This window comes from Telmatherina bonti (assembly GCF_933228915.1).
Source record: "Telmatherina bonti genome assembly, chromosome: 20".
NCBI lineage: Eukaryota > Metazoa > Chordata > Actinopteri > Atheriniformes > Telmatherinidae > Telmatherina > Telmatherina bonti.
This window is the reverse complement of record NC_136618.1, coordinates 25,344,842-25,372,390: the sequence shown is the minus strand read 5'-3', so window position 1 is coordinate 25,372,390 and position 27,549 is coordinate 25,344,842.

Here is a 27,549-nt window from a genome sequence, read left to right as displayed (position 1 = left end):
ACTGAGTCGAAGAAGCTCTCTCCCCGTTACATTGGTCCGTTTGACATCATTAAGGTCATCAATCCCACAACGGTGCGTCTCAAGTTGCCCAGGACCATGAGAATTCACCCGACTTTCCACGTCTCTCAACTCAAGCCGGTCTCTACTTCTGCTTTGGCCCCCCCTTCCAGGCCCCCGCCTCCCCCCGTCTTGTGGATCGGGATCCTGCGTTTTCGGTTCGTCGTCTTTTGGATTCTCGTTATCGGGGCCGGGGGTTGCAGTTTTTGGTGGATTGGGAGGGCTATGGCCCTGAGGAATGGTCCTGGGTTCCGCGGGCTTTTGTTTTGGACCCCTCATTGATTTCTGCTTTATTCCGTTCCCATCCTCACAAGCCTGGGGGGCCAGGGGGCCCCCGTTGAGGTGGGGGTACTGTTGGGCCTGGAAGGATGTGATATTTTTCCTCAGGTGCATCCTGACTGATTGGCTGCAGCTGTTCCTCGTTCCAGCCTGGCTGATAAAACTGAGGACTGCTCTCCAGCCATTGCCAGTTCGTCTGCTTGCCAGCGGTATTGTATGGCCAACCAGTGTGTGGTGTTGGTAGACTGAATAAGAGAGTCTAAAGAACCCTGTCTTGTTTTCCAGTCTTCAGCCCGTCCTGCCTTCCAATCTTTAGCCTGCCCAGCCCGCCTCCTACCTTCCAGTCTTCAGCCTGCCCAGCCCGCCTCCTGCCTTCCAGTCTTCCGCCTGCCCAGCCTGCCCCCTGCATTCCAGTCTTCAGCCTATCAGCCTGCCCCCTGCCTTCCAGTTTTCAGCCAGTCCTTCACTGCCCCAACCAGTGACCAAAATAAAGGAATTGGGCTGAGAAGCATCTGTGTGCCTGACTTCTTGGAGGCTCTTTCCTGCACTATTCCTTAACAGGTTATGTTTTTACTGGTGTTTATTTGTTTGTGTTCAAGATAGCCCAAAAAGTTATTTCAATTAAATTTCCGCGAGCTGTTGACAATGTGAAGAGAAAGAACAGGTTTAATTTTGGAGGTGATCCGGATCACTGTTTGGATCCAGGAATTTTTTTCTGAAGCCATGGTGGAGGTTTGCGCTCTCCGAGTGCTTTTCTAGTACATGGCTTTTTTTTTTTTTTTTTTTTTTTTTTAAGAGTTTTTACAGATTTACAGTAAACTGAGGGGTCTAACTATATTTCTTATTGTTCATGATTTGAAAATGCACAGACTACGATCAGGACGAGGAACCACTTCAGCCAGAGTAAAAAAAAACAAAAAAACAATGTATGAGCAAGATTACCTACCCCAGCTTTAATACATGTGTGCAGCACTGTGAGTTTCTGTGTATTTTCATGTGTTTTTCATTTTACCTACAGATATAGTAATTGATCTCATTATACCTACTATGCTTAGCAGAATTTTCTCTTTTACAAGACAGGAAAGCGAAATTAGATGTGGAGGGTTTTTGCCCTCATTAACCTCTGATCGAAACTTAAGCTGAAAGACATTTTCCTGGCTCAACTTAGGAGAAAAAAAGGAGACAGAGAGGAGAATCTTTGACTAAATGGGTCTCAACTGAATTTTTTTTTTTCTGTCTTTAGATCGAGACTGTAATATTCCTAATGGATTCTAAAAAGTTTTTTGATGAAAACAAACGAACATAATTAAATTGTGATGACAAAGAAAGGAAAAGCTACTTTCCCTCCGTCAGTCCCTTTTGAGCTCATCTCATTACATTCCATACCACCATACTGTGTGTATTTACACTTACTTTAGTAAAATGAAAAAAGGAAGTGTCCCATAGTTGTAATTTATTTCAGCTGAATGCTGTTTTGCAAGTGTGTGGCAGGCATGGCCATGAAAAGGTCCAGTTTCAAGTAGTTCCAAGGTCTGTGTTGTTGGTTTGCAGTAAAAACTTTGCAAAACCAGGCAACTCACACACCATGTAGGGCATGCTAATCTAGTCATTTTAGACATGTTTTGTTACTTATTTATCAAATAAGAGGACATAATTAAAAATCAGAGAGGAAAACAAAGAGATAAAGGGCCAGAGTAAACAAGAAAACAGCATCAGACTGACTTTCACTGGCTGGAGAGACTTCAGAGAAAAGGTACGATGCAAGATGGATGACAACTTAGCTGTCGCTAGGGAGAGGACCAATCTTTCACAGCTCCGTAGTGCTTTTTCAAGTCTTGTGTTTATTTTCTATTCTTGCTTTGCAGTTTGTTTAATGCCTTTTCTGGTAGTATGTTAAGATTAAAATCTGTTATTCAACACTTTTTTTTATTCCAAACTCAAACAATATTAATCCTGTTAGTCAGTTAGCAGAGATAGAAATTTTAGCTTGGGACTTGGACTCAAATGGCACTTTAATTGCATGCGTCACTTCAGATTCTGCTTGCCTCATGACATGAGACTCATGAAAACTCATGATTCACAAAATCCAAACTTATCCACCTCCTTTAAACATGCTTAAAAACTTGTAATATGAAACTTATTGTTAGAATGTATGTTAGCAACATGCTTGTCACAACAGCAGTGTATGTTAACTTGTTACAACCTTTGTGAAAAAGAAATAATGTTTAAGTCAATTAGATTAGGATTAACAAAACGTGTTGGGAAAAAAAAAAAAAAAACATTTACTGAAAATTACAGACTTTATTAGTCAGTTAAAATGTTTTTTTTTTCTTTAGAAAAATAGGCCATTGCTCTTGCTGCTTTAGTAATATTAGTAATATTATTAGACTCGTAAGTATTTAATCTACATGAAATATTGTTAAAGTTTTAAATATATTTAAAAGTTTGTTCAGTATACATCTTACATAAAGACATTTCAAGTCTATTTTTTTTTTTTTTTTTTTAATCATGGTTTTTTATGATGCGCTAGTGTGTAACTTCTGGTCCTTCTTTAGATTTGGAAAAAAAAGATAAACTACAACATTTCTTTTAACAGTTTTCTGTAGGTCCAGATTAATTTTTTCTTCACTCAAAAAACCTTACAGATTTTATATGTTTGGTGCATATTTATTAATATAAATGAACCCTACTGTTCATCCTCAGATTTTCCAAATTCAGTGGAAAGTAGCGGAGCATTTGTCGTTTTAAGCTAACGATCAGCCCCGTTTCAAAATGCTAGCAGAGAAAAGATAAGTATGCATTTCAGAATCCTTGCATGGAAGATAAGTCATTATAATTTAAATTGGCGTACAACTTGAGTTGGACTTGCAAAAAATAACTTGTGAACACGATAGTCCTGGTTACATTTCATAACTTCCATAGCTACAGTAAAAATAGGTTATTTGTTTATGATATTGAACTAGGATCATGTGCTATAACATCTCTGTCCTCTGCTGAGTAGGTCATGGTCTAATCTTATTTTAATGGCTCCTTTTTGTGCCTTGAATAAACAGCAGTACACTGAAACTCCAGTCAAGTCTCTATCTTCACTCCCATACAGTCCTTGCTTAATGAAGTCGATAGTTTACAACTTCATAAAGCTAGAGGACCTTATAAAGATAACCATCCTTGCAAATATTAGTTTTTAGACCCCACTTGTCCTATAGCTGCAGGGCTCCAGCTGGTATCACACACAATACCTTGCATTCTAAGGCATGACACTTGTGGGTTGTTGCCGTTGTGTTTTTGTGATTATGTTCTGATATAGGACATCTTCAAGGCATGTTTGGTTATGTCAGTGTTTGTAATTTGTATGCTGATATCTGCACGGGCAAAGACATGTTCCTGGATTCAAGCACTGTACTGCATGGTGCCATTTATGCCTAAGGACAGGGACAGGATGAAGGACTGCCAGATCAGTGTAAATGCTGCAACTGATCATTTCTATCACATCACCCTCTGAGCGCGGGTCTGAAAATGTGTGACATGCCTCTGGTTCAGTGGATTTGCGCCAGTCCCAGCTAAATGAAAGATGAAATGAAGCCAGATGGGTTGAAAAAAAAAAAAAAAAAAAAAGGAAGCTTCCTGCAGGGAAAAAAAGAAAAGACTCTGGTAAAGCTATGAATGTCAGGCAAAGTCACAGGAGAGTGCACCATTTCATACAACTACGATCTCAATCCAGCAGAAAAAAAAAAAAAAAACAAGAACGGAAAGGAAAGTTCCACTCCAATGACCATGAAACCATTGATTTCATAGAGAAAGACTGCAGGAGAAGCAATCACAACTTCTCTGGGTACTGACAAGGGCTGTGCTGAATGCATTTGTTGTCTTCATATTTGTGTGACACTTTCCAGACCAGTGAGTAAAAGTACATCTCCACCATATGTTCAGCAATTTCCTTACATGTGACAGCTTGCATTCCAGAGCAACGATATAGAGAAGTTAATTCATTTAACTAAATCCAATTCTGTTTCGCAGTACGGTTGAGTGTGATCAATGACATTGGTTACCAGGGGTCACTTTAGCCTTGTGCACCCTGTGATTGATATGTAGATCAACCAGGAAGCTCTAGAAGACATCATCCCTGTCCCATCAGATTGTGATTGATGACACTGGTTGATCAAGGTCAGGATCATGATAGTTGACCTGCACTGTGAAAGTGCCACATAGAGAGAGATTAATACACTTTAATAAACCAGTCATAGCAACGCTTTTATGGAGTCTGACACACAAATAGTAGGGGTTAACATGCCTCTTTTCAAAGCTTCGCCCTTACCGTCCATCAAACTGTAGGGTTAGTTGAGTGGAGCGCGCTAATAAAAATGTCATGTGACAGAATTCTATGAGCATACAAGGACGAGTTCATTCTAAATCCTGCCTTTTAGTCCTTCAAACCACATGGAAATAAGACACCAATTCCCTTGTGATTCATGCTGTCACTGGTGTCTCCTTAGCATGGAGAATATTGCCCTTTCTCAACAGACTGCGACACATAGCAAAAGTCTACAAACTCAGAAATCAGGCAGGGATACACAAAGGTCACCTGCTGACAGGGCTAAGACATATTGTGCCCTGAGGAGATCTTCTGAGGAGTGAGCAACTTGCTGATTTCACCCTTTCGGGTTTGCTCATTCTGGAAAATCATTATTAGTATTCAAGGACAACAGAAGAGCCTTCAGAAGTCATTTATGTATGATAAAATTTCTTTGTCTTTCAGGTGTCGTTAATGAAAATTGCCACAGGCAATGGCTTATTATGAGTTTATTGCTATCTAGCATTGAACTGCAGACTGGCATTGTTGTTGGCGCATTGATTGTTCTACAGGACAGAAAAATCTATATGTGTGTGTCTGTGTGTCTCTTCTCTCAAAGAAATGCCTTGATTTGCAATGAGGAGCAGCACGGAAGCCATTCAATATAGGTGTTTAGACCTTTTACTGAAGCCAGCAGCAATGTCATAATGTAAAATTATTTATCTAAAAGGAGAAAAAAATACACTGTTGAAAAAAAAAAATCACCCTTTTAACTTTATAGTTGAATAAATCCACCCTAACAATTTCAGAGATGATCCAGCTGTTTGCGGTGTACATATAAATGTATCTTTGTGATAGCTGAAATAAGGCTTTGTAACATAAGCATTTGTGTTTTCCATACAGCATTTATTTCTGGCAGAATAAACCTCACGCCAAGGTCGACTGGATGAATACATAATCAAGCAGCTGTATTGGTTAAAAAAGTAAATGCATATTTTATTTAGTGTGGTAAAACAAAAGGCATAAACTTATACAGAAATTCAGTGATGCCTGGTCCGTTCACTTCCCATCTGACTCTGCAAGCTCCTTGGCTGTAAAGTTCTATCAGCTGGCTGGAACCGGCTGGAACTGGCTCCAACCGGCTGGCCTTTGACTCCAAGTTAAAAGTTCTCAGTAGCTACACAAAGCAAAATTCACACTATAGCTGCACCAAAATTAGTACTGCTCATAGTCTTCTGCAACTAAGCGTTACGGTTACACTTCCATCTTACTAATAGTACCCAAGGCAAAGTGACAAACTGCATACTTGTAGAGACAATGGTGAACAAAGTCTACCTTCACATTGTAGCTCAGTTCTGATTTTCCATATGTGACCTATATCAGACTTTTTCAATGAATGAACAGCAAATGGGATTTTTAAAGTCAGACCAAAGTCCCTTTTATATGCAGTCCTACATATCTGATCTGTGTCAACGCCACATTGTTCTGATCGGTCATTTCACCTTTCATTTGACTTTTACGTGGTTGAAGTGAAGCAGTCATCAAAAGTATGTGTCAGAGGAGGGTGGGCATACTAAGACTGAATGCAAACAGTGGATGGAATAAAAGAATTTGGCTCTGACCGCAAAATCTCAAAACTGATACATGCTACAAATTGTAGCATCCATAAATACCTCTTTAAACAGAGCATGCTGCAGGTGTTGTGATTCTTTTTCCTTTGCACTTGTATGTCACTTCAGGGTCACGTACCATTCACACTGAGTTGGGATGAAGACTGCATTGAAATGATCATGTGAATGGGCATGCAAAGATTAAATAGATAACAAAAAAAAAAAAAAATCAAGCTTGGGTTAAAACAAACAAACAGATATGAGCAAATAAGACCTGCAGTGCAAACATAGCCTACTTTTAACAGGCAGCATCCACAGAATAGTTGGCTGATTGCATATTCATCTAGGGTGCCACCGGGGAGACAGAGATGTGAAAATTGAGCCAGTCCTGGGGGAACAAATGCATTGTGTTTGCAAAATCATAAGCTACAGAGGGACAGAGAAAACCATTGGCCAAAAGAAGATGGTAGAGGTAACACTAACACTAAAGGTAACACTTCTTGTCAATGAGTCCTCTGCTACCAATGGTAAGACCTCTCTTTCTTCTATTTTTTTCTGTCTGATTATGATAAAATTATTAATTTTAAAGAATAAAAACACATTCAGTTTATCAAATGTATTTATGTTTTGAGATGATCTTGATGATCTTTTTGTGATTTTTTTTTTGTGTTTCTTCTTTGAGTTCTGTGTGTTTTTATGAAGATTCATTGAGTCAATGTGCCCTAAATCATTAATGGAAAGATTATTAAAAGGCAAAATTATACATACATAGTAGCCACACCAGACTTAAACATATATGCACCTAATAAGTGCATGCCTGTCTTTAAGCATGCACATGTTGAGTGTGCACCCTTCTTTGTCTTTGTTGGGGATTAGTGGTCAACACGAACTTACCTTATTAATGAATGAATTGCTGGTAACACCTTAGTTAACCAGTACTTACTGGTGAACATACAGCCAAGCCTTATTGGGGTACTACTGGTCAGTTATAAGGAAAACAAACTGGAATGATTCAGGAACTAATGTATAGTTATAAAGGAAACCAAAGAGGAACAAACCAGGAACTAATACTATATATTAGTACTCACAAAAAAAAAAAAAAACAGTAGACAATGAATAATTATTCAATATTCTGTAAATGATACATTTTTTTCCTGATTACATACAGTCATTTTCTATGTTAACTATCATGTGATCACTTGTAAGTTTACGCTCTACTAATGAATTCCAACGTACCCTGAACAAGTGTGTATGTAAAAATGGCAAATAAAATAAAGTATATGATTAACCTATGTTTTATGTTCATATATAAGTACTGGCTAACTGTCCATTAGTTCCTTACTTGTTACTCTTTGTTATCTGGCTAACTAACCAGTAATACCCTAATAAGCCCAGCCTGTACGTTCACCAACAAGACCTGGTTAATTGCCATTCATTTCTGGTTTGTTCCTTTTTGTTATCCTGATAACTAATCAGTAATTACTTTAATAGTCTTGGCTGTGAGTTCAACAGTAAGTACTGGTTAACTAACCATTAGTTCCCAATTAGTTACAGACGCAATCCCTAGTAACTAAACAAATTTTATATCCCTTATTGTTAAGTTTGACTGAATTGCTTCAAAAGATCAGCTGACAATCTCCATGTTTCGTTACAACCGCTCAAATTTGCTACAAGCGCTCAATGGATGTCAGACGTGTTAGTTATCACTCCATCACAGCTCCATGTGTTTGTCTTTAGTAGACCACTGTGGTCTGTGAAAGAGACTTTTCCGGAGGCCGAGGACAAAGAGTTGAGGTGACCCTCACCCCAGAGGGTTTAAGAAAAAAAGAGATCTGATCCTCACCCTCCAGGATCTATGGGAAGAAAAAGAAAATGGAGGTTTGAAGGGCTTTAGTGGACAGGGTTTTTGTGTACCCCAGTAATATCCTTTTGTTGTAGATGTCTCCAAGGGCTACTGATAAAATGTCTGCATCTTACAACTTAGGATAAGAGTATTGAGCTTCCCTTTCCTGCTTTATAATACCTAAATCTCTTAGGTTCAGCTCCAGTTGGATAAGTCAAGTAGATAAGCAGAAATTTAAAAAAAACAAAGTGCTGTATAATGGACAACCAATGCATTTGTTCCGATTGTAATTCGGGCCTTAAAACTGAACTATGTTCTTATTATTGCCCATATTTACAAAATGTGACCAATATATGACAAACCAAAGATATGCTAAATGTACAGGCTCTAAACCCAAACTGGGATCCCAAACCTGCCTAAATCTATGGCTGACTTCTTGGCCACCTTTCATCTGATGCCAGATCACAGGCTCCAGTTTGCCTTGATTCACCTTGTTTCCTGAGGCACCATATTCACGTTTCCTTTTATATAACATCGTTGTTGGTAATGTAGCACATGTTATTTTTATCTAACAACAGGTGATCGCCATGGTCAGGAGAAGCATAGCAAGAAGACAAGTAGCTGCATTTGTTTTCACACCTGCTCTGTAAACTTAGTGTCTGTTGTTGAAAGAAAAAAACCGAAGGAAAAGAAAAAAACAAGTTTGCAGAAGTGATGTTTCTTTGGAACTTATTACATCTGCTGCCAAAATTGTTGACATGTCTGTAAATGGATTGAGGCCCATTATTGGTAGTTGGTTTCAATTTGTCTTGAGCTGGCTTTGGGTGGATCTGCACTTGGCTACTGCAGAAACACGGTGCTGCCACAAGACCTGATTAATCATGATAAACAGTGCTGAGCAACTTGTTCACAATTGCCTCCATGGAAAGGTGGGTATACAGGAACCTTACTTAAAGAAATGCCACGGGGAGAAAAGGCTAAGATACACCCTAGAACTGAGGCAGAATATGCCTGGGATGGACTCAAGACCTGTACTTAAGATAAGTGTCAACAGATCTGATGGAGTAATGAATCCAACTCAGAGCCTGTACAACATTATTGAAGTAGTATGGGATTATATTGACTGAAAACAGAGCAAAAAGCAACCAAGATCCAAAAAAGCTCTCCAATGTCCTTTGAGAAGCCTGGAAAACCCTTTACAAAAACGACTTTTATTGGCTTACTATTTCTGTGAAAGTGTCTGTGAAAGATGCTGTATCAATAAACGTCACCTTCCCTTTTAAAGACTTTCCAAGACTGTATTTACTGATGCGTAAAGGTGGCGATACGAGTACTGACTGCTTAGCTTGTCAGAATTTCAGAAACCATGTTTCTGCTTTACTGCATTCATGTTTTCTTCTCTTCAATAAATCACTGCGTCTATTTCCCTTGTATAGATATCAGAGATGATACAAGGCAGTTGCAAATTACTTCATGTGTCATTCTATATCCATCCATACATAACAGAAGGCCTTTTCACACCTACTACAAATGTTTCATCCAAATAATTCGCAAGGCAATGTTTTTCATCTGATCAGTGTAAAGTCAGTGGGAACATTCACAGTCACAAAATTCCGCCCAGCGATTTTGCGAGTTTTATTTCTACGAACTGAGGTTGATTTTTTGAATATTTGTATCCGAAAGGCATACAAACCAAGGGCCTTTTAAAGACCAACCCCAATGCACAAAACATAACACTGCTGTCATGCCATGTCACCCCCCCCCCCCCCCCCCCCCCCCCACCTCCTGGAGCTGTCGTGTGAGTCCTTATTTTAATTTATTAAAGGTGGCAACCCTGTCTGCGGCAGTTTAAAAGTAAGATGGACACCAAACAATCCAGTCCCATCTCAAATAACCTGTGTCCTGCCAAAAATCTACCAGCAGACAGTTCATAAGAGATTTGTGAAGAAGCAGAGATTTCTGAAAAGAAAATATATTTAGAAGATTTTTTATGAATTAAAAATAAAATTCAGACCAAAGGACTCTTCTAACACACTTTCATGAGATATAACTGATAACTTGCAAAAAAAATGTACACATTTACAATATTTTACACACAAAACTTTGTCTTCACCCTCATTCATCAAATAGTTTTGTTTCTGAACAACTATAAATATAAATAACAAATTGTTAAATGCGTGTTCATAAATTGCCTAGTACACACAGACTTTACGCGCAGGATCAGTTCACAAAGTCATCAATGGGTTTTGAGATTTCTCCAACGAGTCCAGGAGCCTCATAGCTTCATATGTACATGGTGCGGTTAAGTGGTTGTGAAAAGCTTGGTCATCTGGAGTTTCATCAGACGCTGGCTGAAATGTTCGCCCTTCATGATAGCCAAAGACAAACAAGGTAGACAGAGGTGTAGAGTGCGTCCCAATACGTTTTTATGAAGAAAGAAGAAAATGCAGACCAGAGAAGCCTTCAATGTGGAGGCTTTTTAAAAAATCTGTGATGCCAGCACAACTGCGGCAGTATAATAGTAAGATGGACGCGGAAAAATCCAGCACTTTCTCAAATACCTCATTTCTTACCGAACATCTTCCGACAGACAGTTTAGAAGAGTTCTCTGAAGGATCAATGATTTTGGAATGGAAAATATATTTTACTGAAGACTTTTATGAAGAGCGAAGAGCACTGCACACTTTTTTCTGTAGTGCGCGCTATCGTGGTTAAGTGCTGTCCCAAATGGAACACTAAGCATAGTGCCTTTAGTGACGTTATCGCATTTGACCACGATTCTTCTGTCCTTCAAAAATAAAAGAAAGCGCTGATTAACCAGGATGAATGTCTATGTCTCCCTTTTTGAAACTACGTTGCATCCAAAGGCGACACAGGATAGTCCTCCGAATGGCTAACATGAGTTGGTACGTCTGCCTATTTAACATTTTTTTCTTTTAAAATGTGATGACCTGCCTACATGCATGCCTATTGACAGCCCTGCTTTGTTACTGGCTTACCATTTCAGGTACAGTTCCTTCCTCTAAGTTTTTTGTAAGAAGCTGTAATAGATAAATGTACAAATCCAAAATACGAAAGTTTTCGCATATCATCATATTTTATGGCTGACACCATAGGGGTTTAGGTCAGCTGAGAATAGAAAGCATCAGACTGTCATATCTTCCACATACCTATTAGTATAATTAAGTACAAATCAAAACACTAGTAAAACAGCTTTTAAATATGCAAAGATCTTTTCAGTAAATTTATGTGCTTTACATTATACACATCTGTTTTATTCGTTTACTATTAAACAGTGCATGTCTGGCATCAGGACACAGATTCTAAGTAATAATGCAATACTGTAAAGAAGATACTAAAACACAGAGATGCAGCAAACCTGTTACTGAAACATTTTATTAAAACACTTCTTTCTCGTCTCATCTCTACACCACAGCAGCGTCCCTGCCAAGTAAACGCCTCAGTGCCACTACTTGCACTGTATTTTGATGGCCACAGTGACATACGGGTTTACTTCCGCCTAACAAGGCAGTCTTTCAATGCTCTAATGGCTTCCTTTTTTGCTTCTGCTGCTGTAGCAAAGAGCATGCATGAGGAGCGAAATTTCAAGGTGTGTTTAATGACAAAACAAAGTAGATCAATGTTAAGCAAGCTTAACCAGTAGGGTTTATAGTTTTATCCTTGTTTGGTCCAATTCAGCTGGAACTGGAGTGTTGGCTGACAGTGAAATTTAATTTCCAATCGCAAAGCATTTTCAAGCTGTCGAAGGTGCAGCCAGAGACCAGTCCCTCCCACCACTTGGTAAAGCGGCGTGTGTTACTCGGTGAGATATTGTTGGCTGTTGATACGTTTGTCATTACTGCTGCTGAATGTGGGGATACGTTCATGTTTGTTCCTCATTTGTGTTGACTAAGGGTTTTAAGTTATTAAGCACTTTGTGCATTAGTATTTTATGATACATTTATTTGCTGATTTTACTTTTTAAGGTCAATGCTGATTGAAAGGTATATCAGGGTAAGATGCTATATTTCATAAGATAGGATAAGATAGGCCTTTATTAGTCCCACAGTGGGAAAATTCCAGTGTTGTGACACATAGTTAAATTACAGCAGGAGAGTAGAAACGTGCAATATACAAGATAACTATTATGTACATTAATGTATGCAGCATATATACAGTAAAAATAAGTCTGGGTGAAGTTACTTTACTATATTCTCATGTTATATACAGCGATATGACTATGTACAGTGTAGCATTAGACAAATAAATATCGGCAAAGTGACTTGTACCAGAGATCTTTCTCAATATTGCACATGGTATCTCAGTATTGCATATGGATACCGTTGGACGATACTTTTTTAATATTAACAGTGTTCATTGAAAAGTCTGACAGCAGCAGGAAAAAAAAAAGCCCTGCAAAACCTCTCTTTCACACAACAAGGGTGGATCAGACTATTACTGAAGCTGCTCTCCAGAGCAGACAGTGTGTCCTGAAGGGGGTTAGACTCATGGTCCAGCAAAGACCTGAGCTTAGCCAGGACCCTCCTGTCCCCCACCTCCTGCACTGAGGCCAGAGGACAGCCCAGGACAGAGCTGGACTTCTTGATGACCTTGTCCAGCTTCTTCCTGTCCCTTTCTGTGATGCTGCTCCTGCAGACCACACCGTACTGGGTGGCATTAGCCACCCCAGAGTCATAGAAAGTCTTCAGTAGAGGTTCTGTCCCTTAAAAGGACTTGAGTCTCCTCAGAAGGTAGAGTCTGCTATGGCCCCTCCTATACAGTGCATCTGTGTTGTGAGTCCAATCGCTTAATGTCCCTTCCTTGGATGGACATTGAGGCGGCAGTAGAGTAGTGTCTGCAGAAGTCCACCACCATCTCTTTGGTCTTCTCTGCATTGATGATGATGTGGTTCTGCTGAGACCAGTTCACAAAGCTCTGTGTTAGTCCTTTATACTCTGCGTCATCGTCATCTGTAATGACGCCACTGATGACAGAGTTGTGAAGTTGGTTATAGTGGTAGGAGAAAATAGCCGAACCTCAGCTCTTCAACTTTGTCTTGTCTTTATTAGTTACAAAAATAAAACGCATGAGTCAGCCATGCACCAGCTATCAGTTGGACAAGCAATATTCAATGGCTGCTCAATCGCAACAAAAATGCTCTCTCGCGCCTGAAGCTTCTCCTTCAGCTTTATACTGGAGGCCCCTCCTACAAGACAAACCAAGATTAATTGGCATTCACTTTACAATTAATACAATGCCTAGATACAAACTATACTACATACGTCAACCTGTCAGTAAAATGTAGCCAAGGCTATAAACATTCCAACATGGCTCAATATATACATATAAAAATAGAATATTCAATAAAGATCAGTCACTTTAACATGAACAGGAAACATCCCTTCAAGGTCTCTACACATGGTACATGCCATTTCACCTGCTCTATAAAGGTATTTGGACACTCACCATTCTGGTTCACCCACTCACTCGGAGGCATGGTCTACACCATGACAAGAGTCATCAGAGAACTTCTGCAGGACGCAGCGGTCTGTGTTGTGGCAGAAGTCTGCAGTCTAAAGGGTGAAGAGGAATGGAGGTCTGGATGTCAGACACACAGTTCTTGGCTCATAAACTGGGGCTGATTTGTGAGGTAGTCCAGGATCCAGTCTGCCAGGTCACAGTCCACATTGGCAGTCGTCAACTTGTCCCTCAGCTGGATGGGATTGAAAGCACTGGAGAAATAAAGAAAATCAAATCCTCAGAGTGCTGCTGGGGTTCTCCAGGTGAGACAGAGAGCAGTGCAGCAGGAAGATGACGGTGTCCTCCGTTATTCTGCTAAAAGAAAATAATCTATAAATGTGGGAGGTATGGAAAGCTGATGCAACAAATGATTTTACTACAGTGTTGCCAAAAATTACTTTAGTACAAATGAAAGTGAACAGATATTGCTGGATTCATTTGTTGAAATTCATTTTGTTTACACTAAATGTGAGTTTCACTCCTATGATGTCAAAAACAAAAGATGTTTTTTTTTTGTTTTTTTTTCTGCATTGCTGAAGTTAAAACATTTTCATTAAGACAATCACCACACTCATCACCACCACACACACCATACATCTCCAATCAGTCCAGCACATCTTCACAGACTTTTTCATTGTACCAGACCAGCAACATCTGCTCTTGGAGACCTTTTAACTTTTAACCTCTTCCCTGTGGAGATTAAACGTCTTACGTTAGACAGAAATATTCACAAACACATATTACAAAGTACTTATATTCCAATATGAAAATAAAATCTATTGTCAGTTCTGACTTTAGGTAATCTGAGGTTTGAATTCTGACTTAATGTCCCATGAACCCTCTCAAAGAGTGTGTATAAATGTAGGTTGATCTGCGCTCCTCCCTTCATCTGGGAGCTTGACAGAAGAGAGCAGGAAAGAAAGGAAGGACTGAAAGTGATGAGTCATGAGAAAGTACCAGCACAGTGTTTTGCTGGGACATGCTGCTCTTCAGAAAAGGAATGAAACCTGTTGAGCTGAAAGTAAGTTTATCAATTTAATTAAAACACTCAGCATTTCCAGTCTGGCATATCTCCATTTATCTCAGGATTATACACCTTTCACTGTGAAGAGAGACTCGTATTTAGTTCACATTAGGTTTGACAAATCAGATAAATGATCTGATTTGATGAATCACCAGCTGTGAGCTACGGAGGTGTCACTTTTACTGTTATTTCTTTTTATCACTGGAGTTTCTATTATTTCTTCTCTGCTTTTTAAAGCAGGCATCTAACTGCTAAAGCAGATCCTCACTGTTTTACGGATGTCCTAAAGTCTGTCCTGAATCTCCTGCTCCTGTTTAAAACAATGAAAGTCCCCAAGCTCTCTTCTCTTGGATGTAGCCCAGTGGTGTAGTCCAGGGTATACGCAGGTATACGGAGTATACCCACTTCTTTTTCAGTCAGCATTGAGTATACAAACTTCTAAAGCATCTGAGATGCTGCTTTTACAATTACAAACATTCCCATGAATGTAGGACTACCAACAGCTCAGCTCATGTTACCAAATCCACAACGGTGCAGTTAGCCACCAGCTGCATTCATTTCAGCCCAAACATCCGACATAATAAAGATGTTTATATGTCTAGCAGCCAGACGCCCGCTGCGACTTTTTTTTTTTTAAGGGCAAAAAAACTGATGTAGCCAGTGCCTCTTTTTGTTTATTCTTGTTCAGCATTAGCACAGTGTTGTCGTTGCCTTGCGAGTTTGTTTTAGAATTTTCATCATTCATTCACAATCCCCTATTGCGTTTGGTGTGCATAGACAGAAACGTCCATATTTCACTCCTGAATAATACACAATTTTATGTCATTTATTCGCACCACGTCCTGGTTTGCAAGACAAAAGGTAAGATGATTGGGATTGACTCCGCCTTTGTGCAAATGTTGCTTAAAATGCAATATAGAAGAAAATCTACGGGAGATGGTTGAATTTTATTCCATTTAATGATTCTGGTAGCACAAAAAAAAAAGCTGCTATATATAGATTCAGTTTTCAATAAATATTGTGTTTGTTAGAAAACTCTGGCCTTTGATACCAAGTGTTCATTATTTGTTGCTTATTAAAGCTTTAGCTACCCGGCGGTATATACACAACGAGAATCGCTTGTCAGATGAAGGTAATCATTTCCCTTTTGAGCTTTTTTTCTCATGATAGGCTTGTAGTCATGGAAAATGGATGACTAAATGTGAAATTGGAAAATCGCGTATATTGTGTTATGCATTCTGTGCCTTGTGTGGCTCACTGGATTTTCATTTGTAGAGCAGAAAATGATTAAATGAAAAATGCAGTGAGTAAATATATATTTTTTTAAATGTTTACACTCAGTCATTTAAATGGAAGGTAGGCTACAAACATTCAACTAAATGCTCGATGAAATTAACATACAGTACTTTCCCACACTCTGCAATAATACGGTGATACATGGACCTCAGGGTTCACTGACAACCAAGAGGGTAGAGGTGTTTTCACACTGACTTTCATCAGCTGCCCTCCCCTCGGTGCCTCTCTGTGAATGCTGTGTGCCACAGAGCCTGAGGGGGGAGCAAATGAGATGAGACTCAGCCGCTGATGGCTGACTTCACGTGCAAAGGGGGGGAGAAAGGTGAGACCGAGAAAATGAGACGCAAGAAAAAGATGAGAAGAAAGAAAGAGGAGAGAGAGAAGGAGAGATGATGAAAGAAAGATGAGAGAAATTCAGGAGGACAGAGTGAAAGGGAAAAAAAAAAAAAACCCCGAAGAGACGGGGTGAGACGGGGCGTTCGCTGACTGATTGCTGCTAAGTGAGAGAGCAATGTGTGCACTATCCTGCACCTGACATGACATTTAAAGTTTTAGATGAAGTGTGCTCAGCCAAACAGCTTTTTTAGAAAGTCTAATTCCATGTTTGTGATAGTTGGGCTTCAGTGCTGCAGATTTTCTGCCTCTGGACAGCGTGATATTTCATTTCTGTTGAAATTATTGACTGATTGGTTGCTAAAGTAAACTGTGATGTTTGAGAAAAATCATGGATGGCAGATTCATTTTTATTACATTACATAAAGCCCGGTGTTGTTGTTTTATGAACATTTGCAGTAGAAATTACTGTCTGCATACTATAATTTCCTGTAACAGTACTGCAGTGATTGTTATACATTAACAAGAGAATGATCAGAATTGATTTAATTGACTATGAAATATGATTCAGAGGTACATTTTAATGCTAAAAGTATGTGAAATACATTTTTAAAAAAAAGGTTTATAGGAAGAGTGCAAAGCAGACAGATTCTCTTGATCTCGGCTGCCATGATCATGTCTGGCTTAATTTTGATACACCTGTCATTATAAAAATAGCTCACTTTTACTGTCAGTTGGTGATGTGAGTAATCAGAGGGAAATGAGTGAGGAATTAGATCTAAAAAGGCAACAAACATCACCAGACCTTTTAAAGCTTGCAATTTAAAAAGAATAATTTAAATAATTTTAGTCTTTGCGATGAAAAAAAGTTTTTTATTAAATTTTTATGGGACAAATATTAAAATATTTTTTCATCTCAGAGCTTTTGTCCATACAAAAAGTCTGAAGCAAATACAGCCCAAATAAATAACAGTGAGAACAAACTGGAATTATTTCTTGCTTTGGAAAGACTCTTTTCTACTTCTATTAATTGCAATATACTATTGTGCATTTTTTGTTTAAAAGACACACTGTCATCCTACTTTTATAAAATGCTGGGTTTTCATTTTACTTTCTGTTAAATGGTTGAAATATCCTGGTTGTCCACCTAGCAGTGTGTGTGTGTGTGTGTGTGTGTGTGTGTGTGTGTGTGTGTGTGTGTGTTGGCGGTTGAGCAGGAGAGTTAGTAACATTCTCTGTGATGTGAATCTGAAAAGACACAAATTCAACATATATGTGTGCATGCATGTGTAAAGGGCACTTCAAATTTTAATAGGTTAAATTTCATTTTACTTCCGCTGTGTGGGCGCACTCTACAACGCACCTGATGTACACTGCTGACACATGCTCGAACATTTAAAAAATGTGGCATGACAGCAGCGTAGGACGTCATTTAGGCATAAATAATCCCTCCAGTCTTTTTAGTCACATTAAAACGCAGGACTTTTTTTCCACTTCCTATGTTGTGCTCATGGGCGCTGTAAATTTCACTTTTCACGGTTTTAAGGAGGGTAAATGTTAACATGATGACCTGGAACGTTGTTTCAGTGAGTCTGTTTCACAAACGTTCCAATTAAACCTGACAAACTCATGTGATTAAACCATAGACTGTATATAAAGAGATGGACGGAGCCTCTGTGACGTCACCCGTAGGTTTCTGAAGAGCTGAATTGAAGCTCGGTGGGCGGTTCCTACCATCGCCATCTTGACAGCGTCATGCGCGTTGTCTCGCCCGGAAAATACATATTTGCGCAAAGAGGTGGAGCTGAAAGGGGAGCTGTGAGCGTCATGGTGGATGATTGATATCGAGCGAACTCCGAGCTTTCTGTAGCTAAGAGGTAACCGAGCTAACTCGGAGCTAACAGGAGCTAACCAGCTAACAGAGGTAAGCGGGCTAAAGCTAAGTCACGTTGTTAACCATATTAAAACCGTGGTTGTTCCACGTTCTTCTTACTTGAAGCGGGAGATTGGTACCTGTCAATAAAAAGGACACACCCGTAACTTTGCCGAACTTCAAGATTAAATTATTTTTTAAGGGGCGAGTTAAAAAAAATTCACTCCCCCCCACAGTTGTCATGAACGTAAACCTGACCTATAAACCGAAAATGGATTTTTGAACCAGGCTGTAAACATGGTTATTTCTGCCATGAAGTTGGTCTTTTTAACATGGGAGTCTATGGGGATTTGCCCTGTTTTAGAGCTGCTAGTGGATGAAGGGGGAACTGCAGTTTTATGCACTTCCGCATAGGCTTCACTTTTAACCGCTGGAGGTTGCCGCTTGGATTAAACACTTTCAGGAAGATTAAAAGGAAAAAATTCATTGGGGAAGTAAAAACAAGACCAGTCTTACGTCAGAACTGGTCACAATTGCATTGTTTAGGACAAAGTAGAGTTAAATGAGGGCTCAGAAACTGTTAATGGCAGTGCTTTATTGCATGTCACATTTTCTTCTCGATAAGGCAATGATCATGTGATGTACCGGTAAACCTATTCAAGCCTACAGGGAGTGGAAGCAATCAAGTGAGATGCTAGGGTATATCTTGTATATAACCTAACATGCTTGTTTTTGGAGTGTAGGAGGAAGCCTGAGGTGCCTGGACACCACCATGTAGACCTCCCACAACAGCCATCTTTTATTACCAAAACCCAAAGTCTTCAACAGGGGGAGGTATTACAAGATGGTGATGAAATGTACGGTTGATCTAGACATTTTTTAAAAATATATAATTATGTTTTTATAATTCTTTTTTCACATATTTCCATATGATTTAAATAAATATTAACCTGAATCTGACAGACTGTAATAAACAGGCAGCTAGAGCCTAAAAAGTTGTCTTTTAATTAAAACTCTCCACATTCAGTGGCACACAGGAGCTTAAGCTGGGCACCAGTTCCCCCACAGCAGGAGACTAACTTCAACCCGTTCCTTCCAGCCTTTTGCACACAAATAGGAGGACTCACTCCTGTTATTTCTGTGCCAATCATAAGGCCGTCTATGCTCTATCAGGTTCCCCATGATTAATTTACCAGCTGACTCAGGTTCAAAATGCAATGATGCATGCACCAACTTTATCTGACAAGACAAATAATGAAAAAAAAAAAAAAGTTATTTATTTTACCCAGGAATCTTGTGCAATCAGATCCAGATATTTCTGGCTAAAACGTTCAACTCTTATCCAAAACAGACAACTGGACATAAGTGTATGACCGTTGTTTGGAGTGAAAATAGGTGGTTTTATAACTGAACCAAAAGACTCCATGAGCACAAAGAGAAACCTTTAGTAAACATGCATGTGGCAAGGTGGCCCCTGCTGCTGATTCAGCAGCCAATAAGAGAAGGTGGGAGATGACCTGAAAATATACGATGTCATCAGTGTTGGCCAAGTTAATGCTTCTGTGAAGTAGGTCAAATTTCAGTTAATTTAATTGAGAGTGATAAATACTTTTGCCCTAAAGTTACACAGTAGTAAGTGGAGAGTAAGAATGTATTTTTTTCACTTTTTTATGCTGAAGACAGATCTCTTTGAGGTAGTTGGACAGTAGCCTGATCTTTGATAATCAGTGTATTGGTGTGGAGTGGTGGTGTGTTAAGATGATTTAATGGATTAGCATGCAGAAGCATTTTCTAATATCTAATTCCATGTACAAATAAGGAGTTAAGTTACAATACTTATAAAAGTAAAAATAAATAAAAATGAATGTGTAACAAAGTAAACAAATTGATAATGTGGATAGAGGCGTACTAAAAGATTTGAATTATAGATAATCAAATATATAGGTTGATATCCAATTATAAGTAAGCGTATTTTTGTGAATGAATAGTTTATATGATAGGATGTAATATGAATGGACATTACATGCATGCATTTACTTATGTAAAAATGGATGTAAAGAGATGATTTTTGAATATGGAAATAGCTGGTATTCCAAGATTAAACTGAAATGTACTGTGTAACTTTTTACAAGTTTTTGTTTTTGATATTACAATTGTGATCCCAGGAAGAATAGCTGTAGCTTGCGACAGCTAATGGGGCTCCTTAATAAACTAAACTAAATAAACTAAACCGAGAATAATTGACTGAACTTGACAAAATGTCTAACTAACCAACCAGCTTGTTGCTGGGAAGTAATACCCCTGTGGCTACAGGCATTGTGATCTGGGTTGTTTGGTTGGAAGAGAGGGAGAATCTGCTGCAGACAGTGCATAATATTCCCGTAAGTAATCATAAGCACACAAAGCATAAGATACACACGCTATGTATGTAGCTACACCCCTTTCCCCTCCACTCGCCATTTCAGAGCAGGACTGCACCGCTGTTACCATAGAGCGTTGCGGGTTTGTTATGCTAGAGTGTGCAATGCATGGTGGGTAACATGATGGCGCTATTGAACCTGTTGGCAGTGATGCCAAACCATTCAAATGACCTCAAGGTCTTTATTTACAAATGAGCTGGGTTTAGTTCAGCGTTTACAAATACATTTATGTATTTATTGAACGTGTTCATTCAAACTGTGTATATTTATCTGAAGTTTGGATTTACATTCAATGAGACATATGCCATTAAATAACCAGCGTCTATCACGTGTTTTGAGCTAAGTGTCTGCTTTAAAAAGCACAATAATCACATTTGTTAATGTGACTCTGCAGGTGATTTGGATACACAACGTGCTACACAGGGAATCACTTGCTAACAAGACTCGAGTGCTGAACTGTTAGATGTCAGGGGCTTGGTCCTGAAGGGTGTCACAATAGTTAAGAAGAGTGTTTTGCAAACATGTTTCGTTTCTAATCTCTTTGTTGTTGAGGGAGAAGAAGACGCTGCGTTACCGTGCCACTCTGAGGCTTTCACACAGTGTCGTTATGTTTGTCGGAGTAATGCACATCTGTCTGGATATTTTTACCTCCTGAAAAGCTTACAGAGCTGCAGTGCAGGAACAATGTCTGGATCACCAAACTCATGTACCTTAATGATATTTTCACTCAGCCAATCAAACTTACCACATGTTAATTAGCTGTATGATGGTCCCTGTTGCATCTCTGCATCCGTATGACGTAAACCCGACTAACGGCAAAGCAAAGCTTGCATTTGAGTCATGGCAGACAAGTTTCACTGAAAGACAGAAGGGTATAAAACACCAGCAAATTACGACAGCCAACATTTCACTGTATATAAGAAAACTAAATGCAAGGGACAAGGGCTTCTATGGATAGATGATAATCAAAGAAAATCCACAAGAAATAAATAGTTATTTATAATAATAATTAATAAAATCAATCTGTGCAATACAGACGAAGAATTTAACATAATTTGCTGCCTTTTGCTGAAAAAATGGACAAAAATCTCCCAAACAAAACTTGAATGACTCCTAAAAGGCTGGGGAATTTTACAGATCATTTTCCACAATAAATAATCAAAGTGAAGTCATGTCTGTCAGATTATTATTTGCCACTTTTCATTTTCATCAATTTATTTCAAGTGGACATGAAAAATGTGAATATCTGAGGGAAATTGCAATATAGACTTCGTTGTTGCTTTGTTGTTTTTCTTTCTTTTTTTTTTTTTTTTATTAAACTTTGTGCCTGGATTATTTATCAACTTGATTTTGTCAAGCACAAAAACATACATTTTCAAAAATTTTACCTCAAAACACATAAAATAATCTCAAATAATCTGTTTTCAAGCCGCTGGGATGGACTCCAGCGTCGTATAAACATGCATTAGAATAATCAGGTACATAAATTAGATGGAAGATCTATTTTTATTTCTTTACAAACTATATTATATAACATAGTTCAGACACTGGACTGCAAACAGTTAAATATTTTCTTACTAGAATATATTTGCCAAGTGTTTGCTTGATAAATATAGCTAATACACTGGCTAGGCTGTAACATCAGTTGTTGATGTTATGTACCAGAAGAGCAGCAGATGTCATTCAGCAGCAGAATAGAGCTGTTTGGGATGTTTATTAGCTCGGTGATGATGGTTGTATTTTCACCCAGTAGTCATCCTCCAGTCACAACTGTTTTCTCACACATGACAAGAGCCAAGCTGCACTGCAACAATAATTTCCTGAACAGCGTTGGTGTCACAGTTCCTGAGAGTCCTGTCCCTTCTTCAAATGCAGACACGGTCTTGTTTTCCAACGTGTCTAATGGGCCTCCTGATCTTCTGCTTGTCGCCGCACAGACAGCAGCCTTTACAAGCTCCTCCTTGAGATTCTTTTATTTATCTATTATTTCAGCCTTTTCTTTCTTGGGGGAATATGGAGATGTTCGGAGTTTTGCACCACAGACTGTGTAACCGAGCTGTGATGGATGTCATGTTTCCTCTGGAGGTTTATGACAGTCACTATCCATTTCAGTGCATATCGCTGCTGCACAGTGTGCTGTTACGTAATGGGCTTGTTGTCTTATGTGGAATTGATTTATACACCTCTCTGTAATGGATTTTTCCTATTTTTTTTTTTTTTTTTGCGTGTGTGCGTGCATTTTGTTTAGTTCAGGGCCTTGCCCGTTTTTTCCGCTCTGACCTCAGGTTCCAACGCAGAATGAGATACTATCCCAGAACATAATGAATTGCTATAAAAAGCTTGCCAACCTGCAACGTGTCTACGCTGACATTTGTTGTGGGGTGTAGCCCCTTTGGCACAACAAGCCTCCACGAGCAAAAGCGCACATATGTCCCACTGTTTGAAGGAAACATTAAACACAGAGACGAAGGCTCACACTTCATTTTTCTCTGAGCATTTATGAGTGAAAACAGAGAAAAGTATTCCCATCGCCTTCCAGGGAGTTCTTAATCACACTAAACCCGGCAGTCATTATATGTTTTTTTTTTTCCCCAGAGTTTTACATTTAGCTGAATCCCCTCAAACTGATTACAGGGATTGGCTGTGTTTCAGAAGCAACCTGCTACGTAATTAATCCACTAATGTGTTTGAATTGAAACATTTTTTCAGGCTGCGGGGGGGGGCAAAAGGTTCAAGGTAATTCTTGTGGCAATTGTAATTTGGTTTTTAGGAGTAACATTTTACATGTTTGGGGGTTTTATTAAAACAAACTGAACATTTAGATGAGACAAAAAGAGACAAACTTCATGCTGAGAGGATGCATTGCAGTTTAAAGGCTCTGATTTTGCAAACATAACAGAAAAGTCTGAAAAGACACCTAAAAGCTAAAATGGTATAAAAGCACTTTCTCTTTGCAAACACACACACTTGACTTTGGCATTGAAATTAATACAACTCTAATTTTTTTTTTGGCCTATTTGGTGGGTAGAGTTGGATTCAAGCTGAAATAAACAAACATATTTTTAAATGTATTTTTGGTAATTTCTCTGGGAAAACATCTGTAGGTTTGTGCACACAGCAGTTTAGCAATTTCACGCCTGTTAAAAACCGGAAGTTGGATAACTGGACCCTGTGTGGGAGTTCATTGCAATGCTCTCATCACTATGCCAACCTGAAAAGGTTTCATTGTGTTCAGAGCAGCAACATAATCTCAGCGCTATACAGCTTCAAACACAAGCACTTGTTTCAATTACACGCTGAGAGGAAATAATAAATAATGGAGGCTGTTGCCACTGAGAAACAGTGGGAAGGTGTCAGTTTGAGTGTCAGCGGTAGGTGCAGCGGGTCAATTACAGCGCAGAGCCGTGATGAATATTCCCTGGAATGCTTACCCATCACAAAGCCTGAGAAACAAACTTGGGATTCCTTGTCAAACTGCGGTCTTCCTCCATCTGTTGCATGGGAACAAGATCTTCCTCCTTTTTCTTCACAAAAATCCACAACAGACTTCTGGAGAATGTGTTGATGGAGACGTCGGTCTGTTTGACATCGCAGTTGATTTGGTTTGAATGCAGACGAACCACTGACAAATTGCTTTCTGTCAGGAGGTTCACCTAAAGTTACAAACCCCAAGTTTCCTCCTCAGCAGCTAAGGGGGAGTGCTTTATAAAGAGGTAAAGACATGTCTTTGCATCGACAGGCGCTTTATCAGGCTCCAGATTGCGTTTCATGGTCAAGTAGAAGGCACTTATACGAGGAGAGGAGACTGTCAGCCTCGGTATTCAAGCATTTTGCTTTACCTCTGGCACACTTGGCATGGAGAAGATACTTACTATATATATATAAAAAAACAAAAAACTGATGAACTGATTAATTAAAGTTATTTACACAATGGTCATTTTTCTGTATTTATTTCTCAAACATCATTTAGACTTGACTAAACTGACGTAGTGAGTGTGTAATATCCAACCATGTGGTATAATGAAGATTATTTGTAGAGTTAGAACTATTTTTTCTTTCTCACGATATATAATGATGATATAATTATGCAGATTAGAGTGAAAATATAAATTTTTCTGCATGCTTAAGATTAGTGAACTGTCAATGTTCTGACTAATGGCTTTACAGTAACAGTGTAGCTATTAACAGCCAGAAAGGGATGTGATATTTACATTTACATGGATTAATTGATTATATAATAATAACTGAAGTATATTTCAATAGGTTTATGTGAATATGCTTTACACTTTCTTATTTTTGAAGTGACCATGCATCATGGATCATTCAATATGCTGTGTATTTTTCTGTGTTTTTCCCCCCTTCATTATTTATACAATAGTTTACAGCAAATATAAAGGAAAATATGTTTTCCTTGTAGAAGAAGAAGCTCAAAGACTTTCGATGAGCTTTTTTTTTTTTTTTTTAATTTTGTTGCTCAGATGCTTAAAAAAAAGGTCTATTTTAGTCATACTGCAATCTGCAGTTGCCATCAGATTGACAAGAAAAGCAATGCATGTATGAAAGGGGCAAACATGAAACTATTTCTCCATCATTATCTGACACACTGCATTAATATGACAAGGCTGTCCATTTTAAGGCTGACCAGTTTTGTTTCTTAACCCAACCAACTGACAAGCTACTTTGCATTTTCTCTCGTCTCCCCTTCAACCACCACATAAGGGCTTCTTGTTTCTCTGACTAAAGGGAATAACAACATTGGAAGGCATGTGGAGGGTTTGGAATCACTGAAATGATCCTTTGATTGAGGATTGGCTTAATCGAATCAGCTCAGTAATTACCTTTGTTGTTCAGCAATTAGTGAAGAGATGCAATTAACTTTTCAGTGATTTCTGCACAGAAATTAATTTCTCTTTCATGAGCTACACAAGTTGTAATAATTACCTTCTTATAAAGCAAAAAAAAATAAGTGAAATATTTATAATGTGGGATCCAGATACTGAAAATGAAATTGCTAAAGGTGTAGCTGAAGTTGATGGATCTTGATGGCACCAAATTTTTTATAACTAAAATTAACAGAAGGTTTTTATCAAATTTTGACTTCTGATAAACCAGAAAAGAAACTAAATCCACATCTAAATGAATTTTAAAGTGGAACTATTATGTGCATTTCAGGCTAATTTATTTTTATTTCTGAGACCAGAAGGGCTGGGATTGATGGAGTTATTATCACAAATCGCTTTATTTACTTCAGACCGACCCTCTCCGTAGACTGTCAGATCAGCCTGTGGGCAAAACGAGTGGATTGAGACTCTTCCACATTAAGCCCCGCCTCCCGCCACTGCACTACATCAGGAGCGTGCACCGCACCTGCTTTCGCCGTCATTGTAACGTCTCATAAACAGAAGGATTAGGCTAATATGAACTCAATAAAAAAAAAAAGAAAATACCATGTCAACACATAGCATACAGCTCTACATGTTGGAACCTGAATCAGACCCTGAAAACGAAGTGGAAAACAGCAACCCACAGCAACGAATGCAGCAGGATGTCTCTCTTTGGTAAACTCACCAGCCATCGTTGGAAATAACTTTATCTCACGTTTTCCACCTGCCTGATGTATTTGTACATGCCCTTGTTAACCAGTAGAAGGCAACCAATCACCGAACCTTATCTCCCGGGATGTCACAAGGATTTCCAAGTAAAAAAAAACTCTTTAAAACATTTTTCGTCGCCATGGAAACCGAACGGAGAGAGTGCTGGAACTCAAACTCAAACATGTGTTTAGGTGATAAAAAACAGTGCCGTTCACATGTCTGATGAGGATTCAACACTGTAACACTGTAGAAAGCTCAGAAAACATGAAATACCATAATAGCACCCCTTTAAGCAACCTGTCTATTCCTGCTATGCAAAACTCTATGTAAATCTCAATGATCTACTTTCTTTAAAAAGACAAATGGAAGCCCAAAAGAGGAGGAATAAATGAGCTTGCTGTGTTGTAGTTGTTGAACTGGGTTTCCCAATTGGCATTTCTTGGGCCATGTCATTGACTGGGATTTGAAGCGAGTGTTAAAGTGTTTTTGACACAGAATGAAAAGAAATAATGACAACAGAGATATTCACACTGAGCGTTCTTTTTGTCACTTACAACATCCGCCTCCTGCGGCGAGTCAAGAGGTAGTGTTGTGAAAGAAGCCCTTTAAGGCGACACAAAGCTTACAACTTACAAAGGATATTAGAGCTCTTGTTAATGGAGGAGTGTGGATCATAATGAACAAAAGGGAAATAATGATTATCATTAATGGGCTTTGGGGAGGGGGAGCGAGGAAGGGGGGGGGCAAGTCAATGAGAATGCTTTTCATTCCCCTCTTTAGAGTCACTGAAGAGTGATGCGTCTCTCAGTAGACTGTTGTTAATGTGCCATCAGGGGCTTCTGCAAAGCTACTGCAATGAATAATAAGTTTAATGATGTTTGTTCTCTGTGATGACACATCTACACTTAGTATTAAAACACCACTCAGCTGCAGGGACCAAACCATTTACGCTGCACCCCTTGTTTTGTTATTCACAGAGTTGTACTAATATATTTTTTCCCATAACATTTCTGTCAAAAATTCATTCTTTTAATAAATTTCTTGATAATTATAGGCCTTTTTTTTTTTTGCCCTTCTTTTACCGTCAGGATTCATGCAGTGTAAAGATAAATGGGTTCTCATTTCTTCCAAAGTGCCTAGAATATCAAATAATGACCTTTTTAATATGCCCTCCCATTCCACATCTGCATGATGATCCAGCAGGCTTTTGAAAGGTGCAATTGACAGCTGGGCAGAATATACCTCAGTGTTGGAGGGCATTTTTATTAAAATCACTTTATGAATGACAATGAGTCCAGGACCCTTAATGTTCTCTTCAAATTTACATGTCAATGGACATTGATACAGTGATAACTGCCACCTTTTCCTCTCTCCTTTCATACTTGTTTTCACTTGACTTCAGAAATGTC